The 18,418-nt window shown below is 42.5% G+C and overlaps 1 long non-coding RNA gene across 2 annotated transcripts in view; it reads right to left on the bottom strand.

Annotated features, from left to right (window-relative positions):
• Positions 1 to 18,418, bottom strand: part of LOC137621238 (uncharacterized) — a 137,345-nt gene that overhangs the window by 52,898 nt on the left and 66,029 nt on the right. For both annotated transcript variants that reach the window (XR_011040185.1, XR_011040186.1), the window contains exon 2: positions 17,911 to 18,017. This is a non-coding gene — a long non-coding RNA (uncharacterized lncRNA). The remainder of the gene's footprint in view (positions 1 to 17,910; positions 18,018 to 18,418) is intronic.

The raw sequence follows: 18,418 nt of genomic DNA, 5'->3' as shown, positions 1-18,418 counted from the left end.
TAATAAAGTTGCGCTGGCATTAATTACATTACAATTTATTGTTATTTCCTCTGAAAATACTAATTTTGTTAAAATTATATATGTACAGTACCTATAATTAATATGGAGGTTTATTAATTAAGGTATATGGTTTTTTGTAGAATGACAGTAGGCTGTATGATTTTTTATCATGTTTATTACATGTATATTTTGCATATTTGAGGAGAAAGCACTCAAAAGACTATTGAGACTTAAATGGCAGGCCAGGATTAGAAACAAAACTATGAGATATTCCTTGGGTGCCATATGTGGACGTGATCATAATGAGGGGTAGATGGAGATGGGTTAGGCATGCTCTTCGCACTCCCTAGAGAGATTAGTTCACCTAATATTTAATTGGGCTCCATAAGGCACTAGAAGAGCTTGAAGTCCCACGCTTACATGGCTGAGGACTATGAAGCGTGAAGTTGATGAGTGGAGAATTATAACACTGGTTTACAAAGAAATTGAGGCAAGCACAAAAATACCCGTTTTTACCTAATTTGGGGGTGCCGAATTCAAACTTGAAATCCGTTTTTACTCATCACCTCTAGTTTTTTTTAGATATACATAGTGCTTTTTGTGCATATACGGTACATAAAGGCGTATATGCATTTAGGGTTAATTCTAATATTGTGAGACTTAAGTCTTATTTTTTAGTTATTATGTACTAAATGTAGGTGATTGCATTCCATTATATATAATCATATATCAAGACAGATTTTGGCAGTTAGGGCAGCAGGTCTCTATCCACACTCAGTAGTGCTCTGGCAGTCATTGGAAGAGGTTGTCTCGCAGGAGGTTGGTGTCCCTCAACTATCGTGTTACACATCTTTTGGGTAGCTGAATATTAGTATTACATTTTCCAATGCACATTTTATTGCATTGCATATGATTTAATATGACTGTTATATTTTCAGATTCTCCAATGGCTTCAGGCACGTCAAAACATCGAGGATGCCTCAACAAGGCCAATTCTTTCTGCTACGTGTGTGGGGACTTCACAACAGTTGCACAGCGTCGAACCATCACTTCCCTCCTCAGAACTGCCTACTTTCACCATTTTGACTGTAAAATTGGTGATCAGGAAAAGTCTTGGGCTCCACACATCTGTTGTAAACCCTGCTACAATGGACTAACTGCATGGTTTAATGGTTAATGGCAAGAAAGCGGCTTTCAACTTTGCAGTCCCAATGGTTTGGACAGAGCCACGAAGCCATGCAGATGATTGTTATTTTTATTTAACTAATATAACTGGTTTCAATGCATTTTCTAAAAAGATCAAATATCCCAACCTTCCATCTGGTATGAGACCCATTCCCCATTCAGATGATCTTCCTGTACCCACACCTCCAGTAAATAAGGATCTTCTTTCCTCATCAGATGAAGAAATGCCTTCAAGGGAGAATTCTGCCGAGTCAATATCTTTGGAAGATAATGAGTCTACATATTCAGGAACAAGTGGCAACGAGCCACACTGGATCACGCAAGAAGACCTGAATGATCTTGCTCGTGATTTGTATCTGTCAAAACAGCAGTCATAGCTCTTGGCTTCTCGGCTTAAACAGTGGAACCTAGTCCAGGAAGATGTAAGGATCACCAGTTTCAGGAATCGGAACAATGACCTTGCTTCCTTTTTCGACATGGAAAACAAGTTGTGCTACTGCACAAACATACCTGGCTTGTTCACATCCCTTGGTTTGCCACATAATCCTTCAGACTGGCGTCTTTTCACAGACTCTTCCAAGCGAAGTCTCAAGGCTGTGCTTCTGCACAACGGGAATAAATATCCCAGCATTCCCATTGCACACACTGTCCATCTAAAGGAGTCCTATAACAATATGGAGCTTCTTTCAGAAGCTATTAAGTACAGCGAGTACCAATGGAGTCTGTGTGGGGACCTCAAGGTCATTGGTCTTCTTATGACTATGCAAGCGGGCTTCACAAAGTACTGTTGTTTTCTCTGTCTCTTGGATAGTCGAGCTGTATCCCAGCATTACAAGCAGAAAGACTGGGGGTCTAGAAGCACTTTTGTTCCTGGCAAACACAGCGTCAAGGGGAATCCTCTGGTGGACATGAATAAGGTGCTTCTTCCTCCTCTTCACATCAAGCTTGGTTTGATGAAGAATTTAGTGAAGGTGTTGAAAAAAAAATGGTGCTGCCTTCCAACACTTGTCTACTATGTTCCCAGGTGTTAGTGCTGCTAAGCTCAATGTGGGCATCTTTGTCGAACCTCAGATTCGAGAAGTGCTGAAGGATACTGATTTTGAGGAGCTTCTTAACTTAAAGGACCTGAGAGCATGGGAAGCATTCAAGTCAGTCTGTAGTGGCTTCCTTGGTAACACACGCATACCAGATTACTAAGCCTGTATTGAAAAGTTGCTAAAGTCTTACGAGGATATTGGGTGCCGAATGTCAGTCAAGATTAATTTTCTCCATTCCCACCTCAACTTCTTCCCGCCAAACCTTGGAGCAGTGAGTGATGAGCATGGAGAAAGATTCCACCAAGACATTACGAAGATGGAGAGCAACTATCAAGGTAAATGGAACCTCGGCATGACGGGAGACTTCTGCTGGATACTCTTGCGTGACATCCCGAAGGCAAAATACATCAGATCTTCTAAGAAAACACAGTTTTGACTGTCTGTGGTACTATGAATTGTGTAATTGTGTCATCCAAGTATATTGATTCAATCAAGTGTTCTTTATCTATCCTGTTTTATCTGTTATAAGCTGCTGCATCTCTTGAAAATGAAACTATTTAAAAGCCAGAAAACTAGAGGTAATAGAGCAAAACTATTTATAAATTTGAATTCAGCACACCCAAATTAGCAAAAAACACTTAACCCCATTCTCGCCTCAGACCCAAATTTTTTTTTGTAAACCAGTTTATTGATTTAAAAGCTAAGATAAGAGACGACTGGTGAAATCTTATAGGGCTAAAATCTGACCTACATGAAAAATCCCCTTACATTGGGTCTCTTGGAACTAATTACTTTTACAGAAATCTTTAATATCTCCACACAAAACTTCTTGCAATCATAAAAACTTCTTTTAAAGACTGATTAATAAAACCACAATGACTGGTTGGCTTGGTTTTACCAAAGCATATTCTACAAGGCAACAGAAAACTAAATCCATGTAAAGATAAAAGAAAAAACTTTCTTCAAACAATTATTATTATTATTATTATTACTATCCAAGCTACAACCCTAGTTGGAAAAGCAAGATGCTATAAGCCCAGGGGCTCCAACAGGGAAAAATAGCCCAGTGAGGAAAGGAAATAAGGAAATAAATAAATGAAGAGAACAAATTAACAATAAATCATTCTAAAAACAGTAACAACGTCAAAACAGACATGTCATATATAAACTATTAACAGCATCAAAAACAAATATGTCATAAATAAACTATAAAAAGACTCATGTCCGCCTGGTCAACAAAAAAGCATTTGCTCCAACTTTGAACTTTTGAAGTTCTACTGATTCAACCACCCGATTAGGAAGATCATTCCACAACTTGGTAACAGCTGGAATAAAACTTCTAGAGTACTGCGTAGTATTGAGTCTCGTGATGGAGAAGGCCTGGCTATTAGAATTAACTGCCTGCCTAGTATTACGAACAGGATAGAATTGTCCAGGGAGATCTGAATGTAAAGGATGGTCAGAGTTATGAAAAATCTTATGCAACATGCATAATGAACTAATTGAACGACGGTGCCAGAGATTAATATCTAGATCAGGAATAAGAAATTTAATAGACCGTAAGTTTCTGTCCAACAAATTAAGATGAGAATCAGCAGCTGAAGACCAAACAGGAGAACAATACTCAAAACAAGGTAGAATGAAAGAATTAAAACACTTCTTCAGAATAGATTGATCACCGAAAATCTTGAGAGACTTTCTCAATAAGCCTATTTTTTGTGCAATTGAAGAAGACAGAGACCTTATATGTTTCTCAAAAGTAAATTTACTGTCAAGAATCACACCTAAAATTTTGAAAGTCATACATATTTAAAGAAACATTATCAATACTGAGATCCGGATGTTGAGGAGCCACCGTCCTTGACCTACTTACAATCATACTTTGAGTTTTGTTAGGATTCAACTTCATACCCCATAATTTGCACCATGCACTAATTCTAGCTAAATCTCTATTAAGGGATTCACCAATCCTAGATCTACATTCAGGGGATGGAATTGATGCAAAGAGAGTAGCATCATCTGCATATGCAACAAGCTGGTTTTCTAGGCCAAACCACATGTCATGTGTATATAGTATGAAAAGTAATGGGCCAAGAACACTACCCTGTGGAACACCGGATATCACATTCCTATAATCACTATGGTGCCCATCAACAACAACTCTTTGAGATCTATTACTTAAAAAATCAATAATAATGCTAAGAAACAACCCACCCACTCCCAACTGTTTCAGTTTGAAAACAAGGGCCTCATGATTAACACGGTCAAAGGCAGCACTAAAATCAAGGCCAATCATACGAACTTCCCGACCACAATCAAGGGATTTCTGTACAGCATTGGAGATTGTAAGAAGGGCATCACATGCTCCAAGGCCTTTACGAAAACCAAATTGCAAACTAGGGAGTAGATGATTACCTTCAGCAAACCTATTAAGACGTTTTGCCAGAAGACGTTCAAAAACTTTAGATAATATGGGAGTTATGGAAATTGGGCGGTAATCAGTGGCACTTGAGCTACCACAAACACATTTACATAGAGGAGTAACATTACCAATTCTCCAACTAGTGCTAAAAGCTCCTCTTCTTGCTAACTTGCGCAAAATAACAGATAACTTTGGAGCTAAGAAATCTGCTGTCTTTATAAAAAACAAAGGAAAAATACCATTTGGGTCTACACCTCCATAAGCATCAAGGTCCATCAACAGAGCTTTAATCTCACGAGATCGAAAAGCTAAACTAGTTAGTTTAGCCTCAGGAAAACAGGAATGAGGAAGTTCAAGTTTTTCATTACTCTGTTTACTGTCAAAAACATCAGCCAAAAGGGTTGCCTTTTCCTTTGGACAGTGAGTGACTGAGCCATCTGGTTTAAGTAAAGGAGGAACTGTTGCATCTACACCAAAGAGTGCAGATTTAAGGGTAGACCACCATTTATGTTCCTGAGTTGTACCAGAAAGTGTTTCTTTTATGGTTAAATTGTACTCCTTTTCAGTTGAGGCATAAACTCTCTGAGCAAAAGCTCGAAGCTGAGTATAGTTGTTCCAGGTCAAATCTGATCTGTTCCCCTTCCAAAGATGATAGGCCTCCTGTTTCTCCAAATAAGCACGTCTACAATCATCATTGAACCACGGTTTGTCCTTCACTCGATACCTTAGCACACGAGAAGGGATACGCCTATCAATTATGTTGACTAGATTCTCATTCAAAGGAACAACAGGATCTACACTATTATATAATTGTGACCAATTCAAGCACAAAAGATCATGTAAAATCCCATTCCAGTCTGCTTGGGATTTCATATAAATTTTACAAGAATATGATATATCAGGGACAGGCTGCTCAGTCTTCACTAATAATGAAATCAAGGCATGATCAGATGTCCCGACTGGAGAACCAACCTTACTAGTTATAACGCCAGGGGAGTCAGTGTATACGAGGTCCAAGCAATTACCAGACCTGTGAGTAGCTTCATTTATGATTTGCTCACAGCCTGATTCAGAGGCAAAGTCTAAAGCTCTTAAGCCATGGCGATCGGTAGGAGAGATAGAACTTAACCACTCCCTATGGTGAGCATTAAAATCACCAACAAAGACAAAAGAAGCCTTTCTATCATCTTGTATCTTAGCCATAATGGTAAGAAGACAATCGAAGATAGAATCATCTATGTCTGGATTCCGGTAGATCGAACACAAATAAAAGTTGTTATGCCTGCCACAAACTTTTATTACCTGAATCTCATGACATCCACATTGTAACCATTTTGTAGTTATAACATTCAGCAAAATGAATTATTCTGTGCCCAAGAAAAATTTCCTTTAAAACCATTCTGTATGATCTATTAATTATATCTACTGCACTATAAAATGCAACATTAATATTTTTTTTATATTTTCCAATAACCTTCATGATATACAGTACAATAAAAGGCAATTGAATTGAAGAAAAAAATATAATTTGGCAAAATTGTATGTAAACTTAAAAATAGATAATTTGGCAAAATTTTATGTACTGTATTGAAACTTCACATGTAAAAACCAATAATGATAATAAAAATGTTTTATGAACAAAGTGTGATACATATGACAAGGCTTTCATAAGCTTCACAACAGGTGAAAATAGGTGATAACAAATCAGCACAATAATAGCTTTAATTTCCCGAGATCGAAAAGCTAAACTAGTTAGTTTAGCCTCAGGAAAACAGGCATGAGGAAGTTTAAGATTCTCATTACTCTGCTTGCTGTCAAACACATCTGTCAAAAGGGTTGCATTTTCCTCTGGACAATGAGTGACAGAGCCATCTGGTTTAAGTAAAGGAGGAATTGTTGCATCTACACCAAAAAGTGCAGATTTAAGGAAGTCCACCACTTATGCTCCTGGGTTGTACCAGAAAGGTTTTCTTTTATGGTTAAATTGAATTCTTTTTCAATTGAAGCATAAACTCTCTAAGGAAAAGCTCTAAGCTGAGTATAGTTATTCCAGGTCAAATCTGATCTATTACTCTTCTAAAGGTGATAGGCCTCCTGCTTCTCCAAATAAGCACGTCTACAATCATCATTGAACCGTGGTTTGTCCTTTACGTACCTTAGTACACGAGAAAGGATACGCCTAACAATTATGCTGACTAGATTCTTATTCAAAGGGACTAATTCAAAGGGACTACAGGATCAACACTACTATACAATTGTGACCAATTCAAGCACAAAAGTTCATGCAAAATCCCATTCCAGTCTTCTTGAGATTTCATATAAATCTTACACGAGTAAGATACATCAGCGACAGGCTGCTCAGTCTTTACTACTAATGAAATCAAGGCATGATCAGATGTCCCAACTGAAGAACCAACCTTACTTGTTATAATGCCAGAGGAATCGGTGTATAAGAGGCCTAAACAATTGCCAGACCTGTGAGTAGCTTCACTTATGATTTGCTCACAGCCTGATTCTGAGGCAAAGTCTAAAGCTCTTAAGCAATGGCGATCGGCAGGAGAAACAGAATTTAACCACTCCCTATCGTGAGCATTGAAATCACCAACAAAGACAAAAAGAGGCCTTTCTATCATCTTGTATCTTAGCCATAATGGTAAGAAGACAATCATAGATAGAATCATCCACGACTGAATTCCGGTAGATCGAACACAAATAAAAGTTATGAGATGCAGGGTATTCAGTCCTAATATGCACCACCATTCCCTTGGCCCATTTCAACATAATTGGCTTCTTAAAACCAGGTAAAAGGAGCTCAGATGAGTGCCTCATATTAGAAACCAAAGTTTCTGAGCACAAAAGAATATCATACTGACTGGACGCAACTGTAAGGTCTTGAATATTTGCATGAAGACCACGAATATTGCAATACAGTAGACGACATTGACAAAATCTAGGACGAACTGGTCCCGGATATTGCTCAATGTCTCCAGAGAGCATAAAAATTGGTGATAAAAAAGATATATCATACTTAAAAACCAAATTAACAAGAACAATATGTACAGAAATATAAATAAAGTGATTGATCAAACCCATAGACTATAGAAAAAAAAAAGTAGGAAAATCTGGTCAACATGGAGGAGCCGATACACCATGCAATGCTAAATAACCTTCAGGATAGGAACTTCAACTGAAGGGAGGACAATAAGTATGGTTTAGATAAGTTAAAGAAACAGATAAGGAAAAGACAACCTCTTGATAAACCACCAGGCATCCATGGCTATTCTATTAAGCCTGCCGAACACAGCATTTCAAAAACACGAAAAAATAATAAAAATACATACATATAAAAAAATATAACATAGAACAGTGTGCCCGAGTTTACCCTCAAGCAAGAGAACTCTAACCCAAGACAGTGGAAGACCATGGTACAGAGGCTATGGCACTACCCACGACTAGAGATGTCATGACAGACAAAATTAAATTTTAAATCTTAAGTCTAATTCAATCTCAGGAAACAAGGTAAGTCCAAAGCGAATCTGATATTTCAAACTTACATATATTTCACTGAAAATTTCACAACTTCATTCTAGAGCCCTTCAAAATTTTCTAAGTATTTCAAAATTCTGGATAGCGTTCTTAAAACGTTATTTACGTTTTAAAATGTTTCAAATCATTGTTTACAAGTGCTCTTACAATTCATTAGTTTACATCATAGTTTCTGGGCGAGACTACAGCTAGGAGACTAGTTTTTTCAAAATGATTTTAATTTCAACATCACACTAAAAATTATAAGTTAAATCTAAAGCTTATCTTGGGAGTCCTTGCACAACGGAGCAACACGAGCCTTCTATATCAGAGCTCTCCTCAGATTGACTTCTAGGTGTGGCAATCCCTCAAGACGTGGTCCTATAGTGCCCTGGGGTAGGTGCCATCTTTCTTAGCCGATGTTCTTTGTCTCCTGGCTGTAGCTTTCCCACACAATCTGTAAGAAAAAAGAGGAGACAACAAAAAGTCCTCAACAGAAATGAGGAAGCAACAGAATCCTGTCACCAGTGGAAGCTGAAGTAGCATGTATTCCCAAGCGAAGCCAGCAGGCAGAGGTCGTACACATGACCCCAAAAGGGGGTTTCAGCATTTGTTACGTGTGACAAGAACAATGGTTTGATTTTGGAGTGTCCTTCTCCTAGAAAAGCTGCTTACCATAGCTAAAGAGTCTCTTCTACCCTCACCAAGAGGAAAGTGACCAATGAACAATTACAGTACAGTAATTATCCCCCTGGATTGAAGAAAAAGTTTGGTAATTTCAGTGTTATTAGTTGTATGAGGAAAGGCGAGAATGTGTAAAGAATAAGCCAGACTATTCGGTGTATGTGTAGGCAAAGAAAAAATAAGCCGTAACCAGAGAGAGGGATCCAATGTATTACTGTCTGGCCTGTCAAAGGTTCCAATAACTCTATATTGGTAGTATCTCAACGGGTGGCAGGTGCCCTGGCCAACATACTACCTACTAAAAGAGCATCGAATCCAGGGGGGGTGGGGGGGGGAAAGGTGGAAGATCTAACCCACCTCCTTAGGAAGTTGGAATCTGATGCTCAGTGCTCACAGGAGGACTGGTGTCCTTGTCAGATGGAGTAACAGAGGAGATGGAAGCGAAGAAGACCTCTTGCAGCAATTGCTGTGTAGACCTATTCTCTATCTTCCCAATGATGTCCGCCTGCGTATGAGCGAGAGCACATGCACTACTACCATACCATACATCTTGTCTTACAGGTATATGAAAAAATTGACTTGTAAGGTAACCCTATACCAATACAAGTGACCAAAAATGTTCAGAGAAAGGAGCACATGAGGCAACTGATTGCTAACGCCCACAGCACATCAGACCATTAGTAGTAGTAATAGTGGTACGATGACTGTTCGTCAATCAAACGTTCATAAATGCTGACGAGAACCGGTGAGCTGATGAAGAAGCTTGCGTATCTGCATGAGCGGGCCCTTTAAACATCTGCATAACCTCTTACTGTTGTTTCAAGAGCTGAAGCTCATATGAAGCTCTTATGAGATGTATGCATCAGGAATTTGTTCCCACTGTAATTGTGTGAAAACAAGTGGCGAGGCGGTATCAAGCACAAAGGCTGACAAGTGTGTTGTACCCCTCTTACTGTTGGCAAGTGCTGGATTAGGTTCCAAGAAGGGAGTGTGTGCTAAACTCCCTCGACTGCCAGTCTTGGTAATAGCTACCAAAGTAGTGCGACCCATAGAAACTGTAGGATGAAGTTGTGCGCGCTGCTACCGTCGAGAGCACATCGAAGAAGCGCACACCTGTGGGCTACAGTGCGGATGCGAGTGTTATCGTTGATGAGGTAGCACTAGGTCTTGTTCTGGACGAAGAGTCTAGGATGTGTCATCTAGATGAGGAGACTCGAAAAGTGATCATTGTGAATGAAGAGTACAGAAGCAGGAGTGTCTCGCTGGGGAGAGCAATGCGCTCGCTTGTAGCAAGGGTCATAGCAGGTGGTACTCTATGATCATCGCCAGTTTAGCTCTCCGTCGAACTAAGTCGGTAATGATCATCCCAAGAGTCAAGGCCTCAAGGTTGTCGGCGATTCTATCCACAAGTGGGAAGATTGTCGATCGTCAAAGGCGGAGGGCAACTTTACCTTGGAAGGGAAAGTCGCGAGCTGTGCAACGCTGTGTTTCTGAATAGTTGTCGTTATTCTAGAAGAAATCGTGGCATGCTGGAAACAAGGTTGCAGGCTGGCAACAAGGTCATGAGCAGGAACCTGGTAACGAGCTGTGTGTGCTGTCTAACTGTTAGTCATGAAATGCGGTAAAGAACAGAAGGGCGATCATGAGTAGAGGAATTGACAGGTGCTGGTAGCAGTTGTTGGAATTCCAGGAACCTGGAAGCAGGCTGACGGGCGATCGTGAGCCAATGAGTGATAATGGGCTAACAGGCGATCATGAGCTGATGGGAGATCGCAAGTCAACAGGTGACTGCGGACTGATGGGTGATCAGCGAGCTGACGAGCGATCACGGGCTGCTGGGCAATCATGAGCTGCAGTAGTACAGTACTTATGAGAAGAGACTGTACAGCCTCCGGGCGTGAAGCTTCAGGAAGTGGATTCTCCCGTGGGGGATACCACTATGTGGCTGCGTCAACAGAAGGGGTTCTAGAGGTAGAAACCTCGGCACTTGAACCAGCAGGGAAAGAAGGTCTGCGTACCACCCTCTGCTTGACCATGCCGGAGCTATTAGCGTTAGGTTGCAGTTCCGGGAGGTCCTGAGTTTGTTGATCACCCTTCTGAGCAGGCAAAAGGGTGGAAAGGCATATGCATCCAGGTTGTCTCAGGAGTGTTGAAGGGCGTCCTGGATTGCTGCCTGATCGTCTGGGACTGGGGACCCGTAGCGGGGAAGTTTTGCATTCAGAGAGGTGACGAAGAGGTCTCGTGGGGAAACCCCACAAAGCTATTAATGTCTTCGCTACTCGAGGATCCAAAGACCATTCGCCACTCAGCACTTGGTGATGCCTGCTCAGCTGATCCGCCACGATGTTTCTCCGGCCCGGAATAAACCTGGCTGTGAGACAAATGTTGTGACTTCCCGCCCACTGGCAAATCTGGACCGCTAGTAGACAGAGGTCTCTTGCCAGAGTACCACCTTGCTTGTTGATGTACGAGACGGCTGTGTTGTCGTCGCTCATCAGAACCACCCCTCGTCCTTGCAGATCTTCTAGAAAGAATTTTAGGCCTTTCCAGGGTGCTAATAATTCCAGGTGATTTATGTGGAGAGACTGCTCTACCGGAGACCAAACTCCTGATGCTAATTTCGGGCCTAGGTGGGAACCCCAGCCCTGTAGCGAGAGTTTTAACTTCGGACTGGGGCTTTGGAGGGGAATGCCCTTTTGGGTATTCTGTCTGGTCGACCACCAATGAAGATCTTGTAACACCAGATTTGGAACCTCCACTGCCAAGAATGGGGAATCTATCTTTTGAGACCAATGGGTCTTCAGATGCCATTGGAGACTTTTCATTCTCGATCTTCTGCCTGGAACTAGTTTTTCCAGGGAAGAAAGATGGCCCAGATGACACTGCCACGACTTGGCTGAGGGTGGTAGTGGAGACAAGAGATAAGCGATGGACTGATCCAGTCTCTGAAGCCTGTCCTCCGAAGGGAACACTCTCCCTACCTGGGTGTTGATGGAAATACCCAGATAGTTTAAGACTTGGGTTGGAGTCAAGCAAGACTTCTCTGCGTTTACAAGCTACCCCAGGTCCTTGCAAAGGCCCAGAAGTCTTCTCAAGTGATCCAGTGCTAGCTCTCTGGACGAAGCCAGGAGTAGCCAATCGTCCAGGTATCTTAGCAAACGAATTCCGTGCTTGTGAGCCCACGAAGATACAAGTTCAAAAACCTGTGGGGCGGTCGAGAGGCCGAAGCACAGGACTTTGAACTCTAAGATTCGACACTGAACCAGAGAGCGCAGGAATTTCCGAGATGTGCGATGGATCAGCACTTGGAAATATGCATCTTTTAAGTCCACAGGTGCCATAAAGTCTCCTGGACGCACCGCTTTGGTCACGGAGGCAGCCGTCTCCATTTTGAATGGAGTTTGCTTCACAAACTGGTTCAAGGTCGAAAGATCGATTACTGGTCTCCAACCTCCCGAGGCTTTCTCTACCAGAAAGAGGCGACTGAATGACGTCTTTTAGAAGCATGCTCCGGATCTCCCGAGCTAGGGCTTGCTGTTTCCCGGGATCCTGAGGGACCTGGGAGGACAAGATCGGGGGAGGAATTAGAGGAGAGGAGGAGGAGAGTCTATGAAGGGGATGCAGTACCCCCAACGAAGCACCTTGATGGTCCATTGCATGGCCCCCATAGCCTTCCACCTCCTCCAACTCCCCTGCAGGCACCCTCCTACGCACTGTGAGGGGGGAACCGTGACCCTATTTCTGTCTAGGGTTCCTCCCTCTGCCTTTAGCCTTAGGAGGAGCCGACTTTCCTCTGTCCATAGGTTTGGGTGTAAAAGAGGGGCGGCTGAGGGTCTTGGCTGGCAGTGGAGTTGCGATTGTTGCTTTGGGTTTTGGAGTTGGCTGCTGTTGCATTGGGCGAAAGGAAGCAGCCTTTTGCATCGCGGTGTCCTGCGTCTCTTTCCTCCAAGTATCTAAGGCAGAGGAGACTGCCTGCTTAGAAAAGAGGAGAGGTTGCAGAAGATCAGAGTTCCTCAAATCAGACTTCTCAGTCTTACCGATGCTCGTATGAAGTCTGGAGACTACAGATTCCCTCCTTTTGAGAATCCAGTTGCCCCACATCGTTGCAGCCGTAGCAGTAAGGAAGTCTATTGTTTTGGCCACAGCACCAAGGACTTCCTGCAGGGACTCTGCATGGAGTTTTGGTTTGAAAGGTCTTCGTGACTTGCTAGGTAGCTGACTGTGCCTGACCACGTGTCAAACAAGGATAATGCCTCCAGAAGGGACATTGACGCTGCTTCCATTGCCGAGGCTTCTGTGGCGGTGAAAGAGACTGGGAGAGAAGCGAGTCTCTCTGCAGAGCAGCCAGGTGTGAGCCTTGCTGTGAGGGGATCCAGGGTCAGAGGAGAAGGGTTGGCGTCTCTGACCTTGTAAAAACGCTTTGGCCTCGAAAAAGGAAATTGCAGAAGTTTATGGGATCCTTGAGACTTCAAGGAACCCGTTTCCCCCTGAGACCGCCTGCGAGACCTTCCCCAGACGGCCTGCAGTGTGAATAGACCAGGGAAGTTCGATTCTGGTCTTGGTGTTTGGTGGAAGACGACATAGTCTGTCTAAAGCTGGAGCGTCGGTAAGTCAAGGTGACAGACGTAAATCTCCGAGGCCTGAGATATTACACATCGTTCTTAGAGCCCTCAGATAGGAGGACTCTTAATCTTTTGATGGTTGTTCTTCTGAGGAATCTTCCGGTCACGCTAATTCCTAGCAAGGGAGGGCGATAGAAGCCCGAGTGTCTGAAGGTAACGGCTAAGTAGCATACTCCATTGCCGATATTCCAAGGGAAGGCTGGGCGCTGGCTATGAAGTTGGCTGTAATACACACCACCACTACCACCTGGCTAATGACGCCGTGTGCTCATGATCTTGCCTGGAAGTTGATGGTTTAGGCGTAGGCGACCGAATTAACGGTACTGTCTCAATAAGAGGTTGCATTGATCGGCGGTCTGTAATTTCTCCTCTGTTCTCAGCTGAAGAGAAGAAGGGTTGAACCCCTGCGTCTTCTTCTGAAGTTCTCGTGAAGCTCATATTCCGTAACTCGTTAGAAAGTACGGGAACGGGAGCTGTTCTGTCTGAAACGCGAGGGCGAGGTGAATGACCCCGTGCGGATATGTCCGGAGACTTGCGCAATCGGGAGGTTGAAGGACGGGAACGCTCTCTCTCTGTTGATACGAAACGACAGCGAGGAGAAGTGTTCTTTCTCCCTTCCCTAGAGCGATCTGAGCTCCTCAAGATAATATGTGAAGGAGAGGAATCGCGCTCAGAATGCTCTCTTTCCTTGGTCACGCTCCGGGCGCAATTAGATGAAACATCACCCCAACGGGAGCGCTTATTGCACTTATGAGAACTCTTTCGTGACGAAGAGCGAGAACCTATCATAGAGCTCTTCTTCTTATAGCGCCTAGATGATCCCTCGCGAGAGGAAGACGATCGCGAAGCAGAACGATGACGCGAGGATGTACTCTTATGTTTATGACGAGAGCGCTTATCGCTTCTCGGCGAGACATTTCGTGGAGATAGAAGGCGAGGAAGAGCGAGAACGATGACGTCTCTTCCTATGTCGCCTCTCTCTCCGATGAGAACGTCTGGGTGAAGGCGAGCGAGCTCTCCTTTTCCTCTTCTCTCTCTCCTCCTATCCTCCGAGGAGGACGAAGACGATGAGGAGGAAGAGGAGGGGGAGGTATTGCGATGATCGCGCTTGCGACGTTGTTTCGTAGAAGCGCAAGCGAGGAGCGAAGTAGGCGCCGCAGGAACTGAAGTTATTACATCTGCCGACTCTCCAGCGGCCGCTGATTGGCTGACGGGATGTAGGCGAGGTCCGGAACTCCCGAAGGTTCCAAAACAGAAGGGACCTGAGGTAAAACTGTGCCCGCGAGGAACTGGTTCCTCACCTCCACCGAAGGAGAACCAGGAAGTCCAAGGGCAGGCCATACCGCTCGTACGTGATCTGGAATAGAAGCGGTAAAAGAATTATTTCCATGATGGAAGAAAATGTCCCACTGGGAGGGGCAACTTGATCCGCCTGACCCAGGGGAATGGGGGTTAAGTCAATAGTGTCGCTCTTCCTTGACTTCCCCCCGGAGGAAGGAGGCAAGGAAGTCTGAAGGAAGAGATCGAGAGGCCGAAGAAGAGGCCCGAGACTCCTTACCTTTCGACGGCGAACCTGGAGGTAACGAATCCTTCTTGGATTTCTTCTTCTTCCTCTTCATGAACTTATCCCACTGCGAAGGCGACCATTCTCTGCATACTTGGCAGGGGGAGCCTTCAGAACACCTATGACCTCTACATGAAGGGCATAGGGAATGAGGATCCACCTCTGGTGGTGACCTGAATGTGCCACAAGATTTCGGGGGAATCCTGGGACACTTCCACATATTAGAGGACATCACATCTAATAAAGAAAGAAAAAGAAAGAGTTAATCAAAAACACACCAAAGAAAGGCTAGTCTGCCAGTCAAACAAAAGCAGGAGCAGCGGTGTTACCACTGCGACCGCTAGAATTCAATTGAAGGTATTCAGTAGCTACCGGCCGGCAGTCCCCCACCCCTAATAGGTGGATAACTACCGGCCCGGTCGTTAACGACCTTGTTAAGGTTTTTCTGCCGTATTTTCCAGCTCGCACTAGAATATCTCCTATAGTATAGAATGAGGGTTTGTATTTAGTGTAGGAACAACTATTATTACTCGGTAAAGTATTGAAAGGATATCAGTAGATTTATCAGCTCACCTTTCGCCACAAATAAAACGCCACCACACAAACTTCTTTCCTTAAATTTACAGTAAATGTTACTGCAGACTACTCATAACAACTGATACACACCACTGAAATAATTATTGATTTTCGATGATGGAAATAATAAGATTACTTGGTAACACATCCATAGGAAATCAATTGATTTGCCACTCCTCTTCCAGAAGAAATATGGCGTCACCAGACGTGTAATGAAAGAATGACGCGAAATATGTAAAACCATTCTCTTTTTCTCGTAAGAAAAGGAAACGCATAAAATATGATAATCTGTCCTAGTTATAAAGTCAAATTTACTGTGCATAGTACTTGTAATAACACATACAGAGCCATGAAATACTTTGTATCATTACTTGATATTCCAATTATCGGAATACTAACATTATTCTATAACCTATACAAAGGCTTCTGGGGCTTTGCCTGAAATATGATGTCACCAGACACATGATAGACTATGAACTCGACCGATATTAAAACTTCTCTTGATATATTTTTCATTCAAAATGGATACTGTATATTATCAATAAAAGAAAATAACTTTCCAAGATGAATCAATTAGCTTTTATACAAGAAAATAAATTATTTCTAAGGAAATGGTTGTCCTATGTTTGTACTGTTTTCGACAGACCAGTGATATCCTCCCAGTGAAAAAATGGTTGTAAAGTCGAACAGTCGCAAGTCACATAGGTTGCAAATTGAAACTACCTGTACAATAACCCATCAAGTTCTCACAACCGGATCTCCAAAATATCTAGGAGAATTGCTACATATTTTGCAGCAAACAAATAGTGTTGACACAAGAATTACAGATGGTTTCAAATTATTTGAACCTAGATTCATGTCTACTGTGGCTCTAGAGCTTTTAAATATGTGACCCTGAGACTATACAATAAGCTCCCACTAGAAATCCAAAAGATTGAAGATATTAAGGCTTTCAAGATGATACTGAAGACTTTTTTTTTTTTTTTTCTTTAAGTGCTTCGATAGTGTACATTTGACAATAAATGAGCAACCCCCTGACTTTTCCACTAGGAATAGTCGGCAGGAGAAACCAGGAGACACGTCAAGGATGATTTCTGGTGCATTCTTCTCCATAATTGCCTTTACTTTATTTACGAGGATGAGGTCTTTTGGCGATTCCAGTGGGTATGTCAGGAACGTCATCATAGTGCAAGAATAGACGAGAGCTGATGAAAGGAGGACTGTAACTGACATGAAGTACTTTAACCAACCAGCTTTTTGTACTGTGTTGCTTTCATGTTGCCCAATGACTTAACAAGCAAACCAAACTCGCAGCAGGTGGAGGAGGGGTTCGCCGATCTCAGCGACCCGTCTCCTTACTAACTTTCCTGGCAAGACCTGGTTGGGGCTAAAGAAAAGAGTGGAGTGTGGTCCCTACCCTTCCTCAAGATAGAATGTCCTAAAACCAAAGACTGTGGTCTAGGCTTTACTGCCTTCTTTGGCACAGGCCACTGCTCTGTGGACAAGGAATTGTAACTGGCCATTTCATCACTTGTCGGTATTTTGATCTCTACCACTGGAAATTCGAGATGTCAAGATTCAAGGCTTTCCTGAGTGAGAGAGCTGCCTGCTTCCCCCCTTCCTTCTGTATGAGGGGAAGCATGTAAAGAGGGGAAGAGGGCTGACTTCCCCCATCCTCCTGTACAAGGGGAAGAATGTAAATTAGGGAGAGAGATGCTTACCCCCATCCTTCTGTACGAGGGGAAGAATGTACTGTATATTATTACAAGCTAAGCAGGGGCTCCAACAGGGAAAATAGCCCAATAAGGAAAGGAAACAAGGAAATAATTAAAAACAAGAGAAGTAATGAACAATTAAAATAAATATTTCATAAACAGCATCAACATTGAAATAGATCTTTCATATATAACTAGAATGTATAGCAGGTACACAACCATTTCTCACATGTCAATACATTCAGACACTCATATCTGGAAGGATACAGATTTTTCCAAGTCCGTCCACTAGTTGAGGCCTAGCCTAACACCTGCGACATCCCTATGGTCAGGTAGGTCAAAAGCCGAGATATCTTTACAGTTGTGTGGTTAATGAAAAATGGAATGTCAACTGCCAGCGAGTGGGTGCCCCCATTGCACCAGTGGCTTAACTCACACTAGTTTAACACTTAGTCACAAAGCTTCAATGTCCATACTAGCTTTACCAGTGGGAATACCTACATGTAAAGAACAAAAGGAGTGTATTCTTCAAGGAATGAATGTGGTACACTATCGTTACAGCAATTTCAGTTTTACTTACGTGGGAGTCTACACTGAATTCCTTTACATGACCATCAGCAGATAAGAATTTGGCCTCCAATCGTCAGCTCTAGCAGCAAAGGTTAATGAGATAGCAGTTCACAAAATCTGAAAATAAAGACTGTTACAAATTTTTTTTTTTTTCTAACAGCATTTTTTTTTTTTTTTTTTTTACAGCAAATATTCAATTAAACCCATTAACTTAGACTACATTACTTTTCAAAGTGTCACTATACCAAATAAAAAATCATCTGGGTCAAGACCAACTGGATTTACAGTATTGTTCTTACTCAGTAATAAAGTTTACGCACATCGCACACTCAAATTTCTCCTTTTTCTGAATTAGTAAACATTAAGATAAAAATAACAAATTCGGAGATAACTTGTATTTTTCCTAACCATACAAACCTTAGCTATTACTTTCGGCGTAGCTGAAATGACGAGACATTAGAATTTTAACGAGGGTTAATTACCCCCGCGCTAGTTAGCAAGGGGGTAGGGGAGTGGTA

Source organism: Palaemon carinicauda, chromosome 27 (genome assembly GCF_036898095.1).
Source record: "Palaemon carinicauda isolate YSFRI2023 chromosome 27, ASM3689809v2, whole genome shotgun sequence".
Taxonomy (NCBI): domain Eukaryota; kingdom Metazoa; phylum Arthropoda; class Malacostraca; order Decapoda; family Palaemonidae; genus Palaemon; species Palaemon carinicauda.
This window is presented reverse-complemented; position numbering and strand designations above follow the sequence as displayed.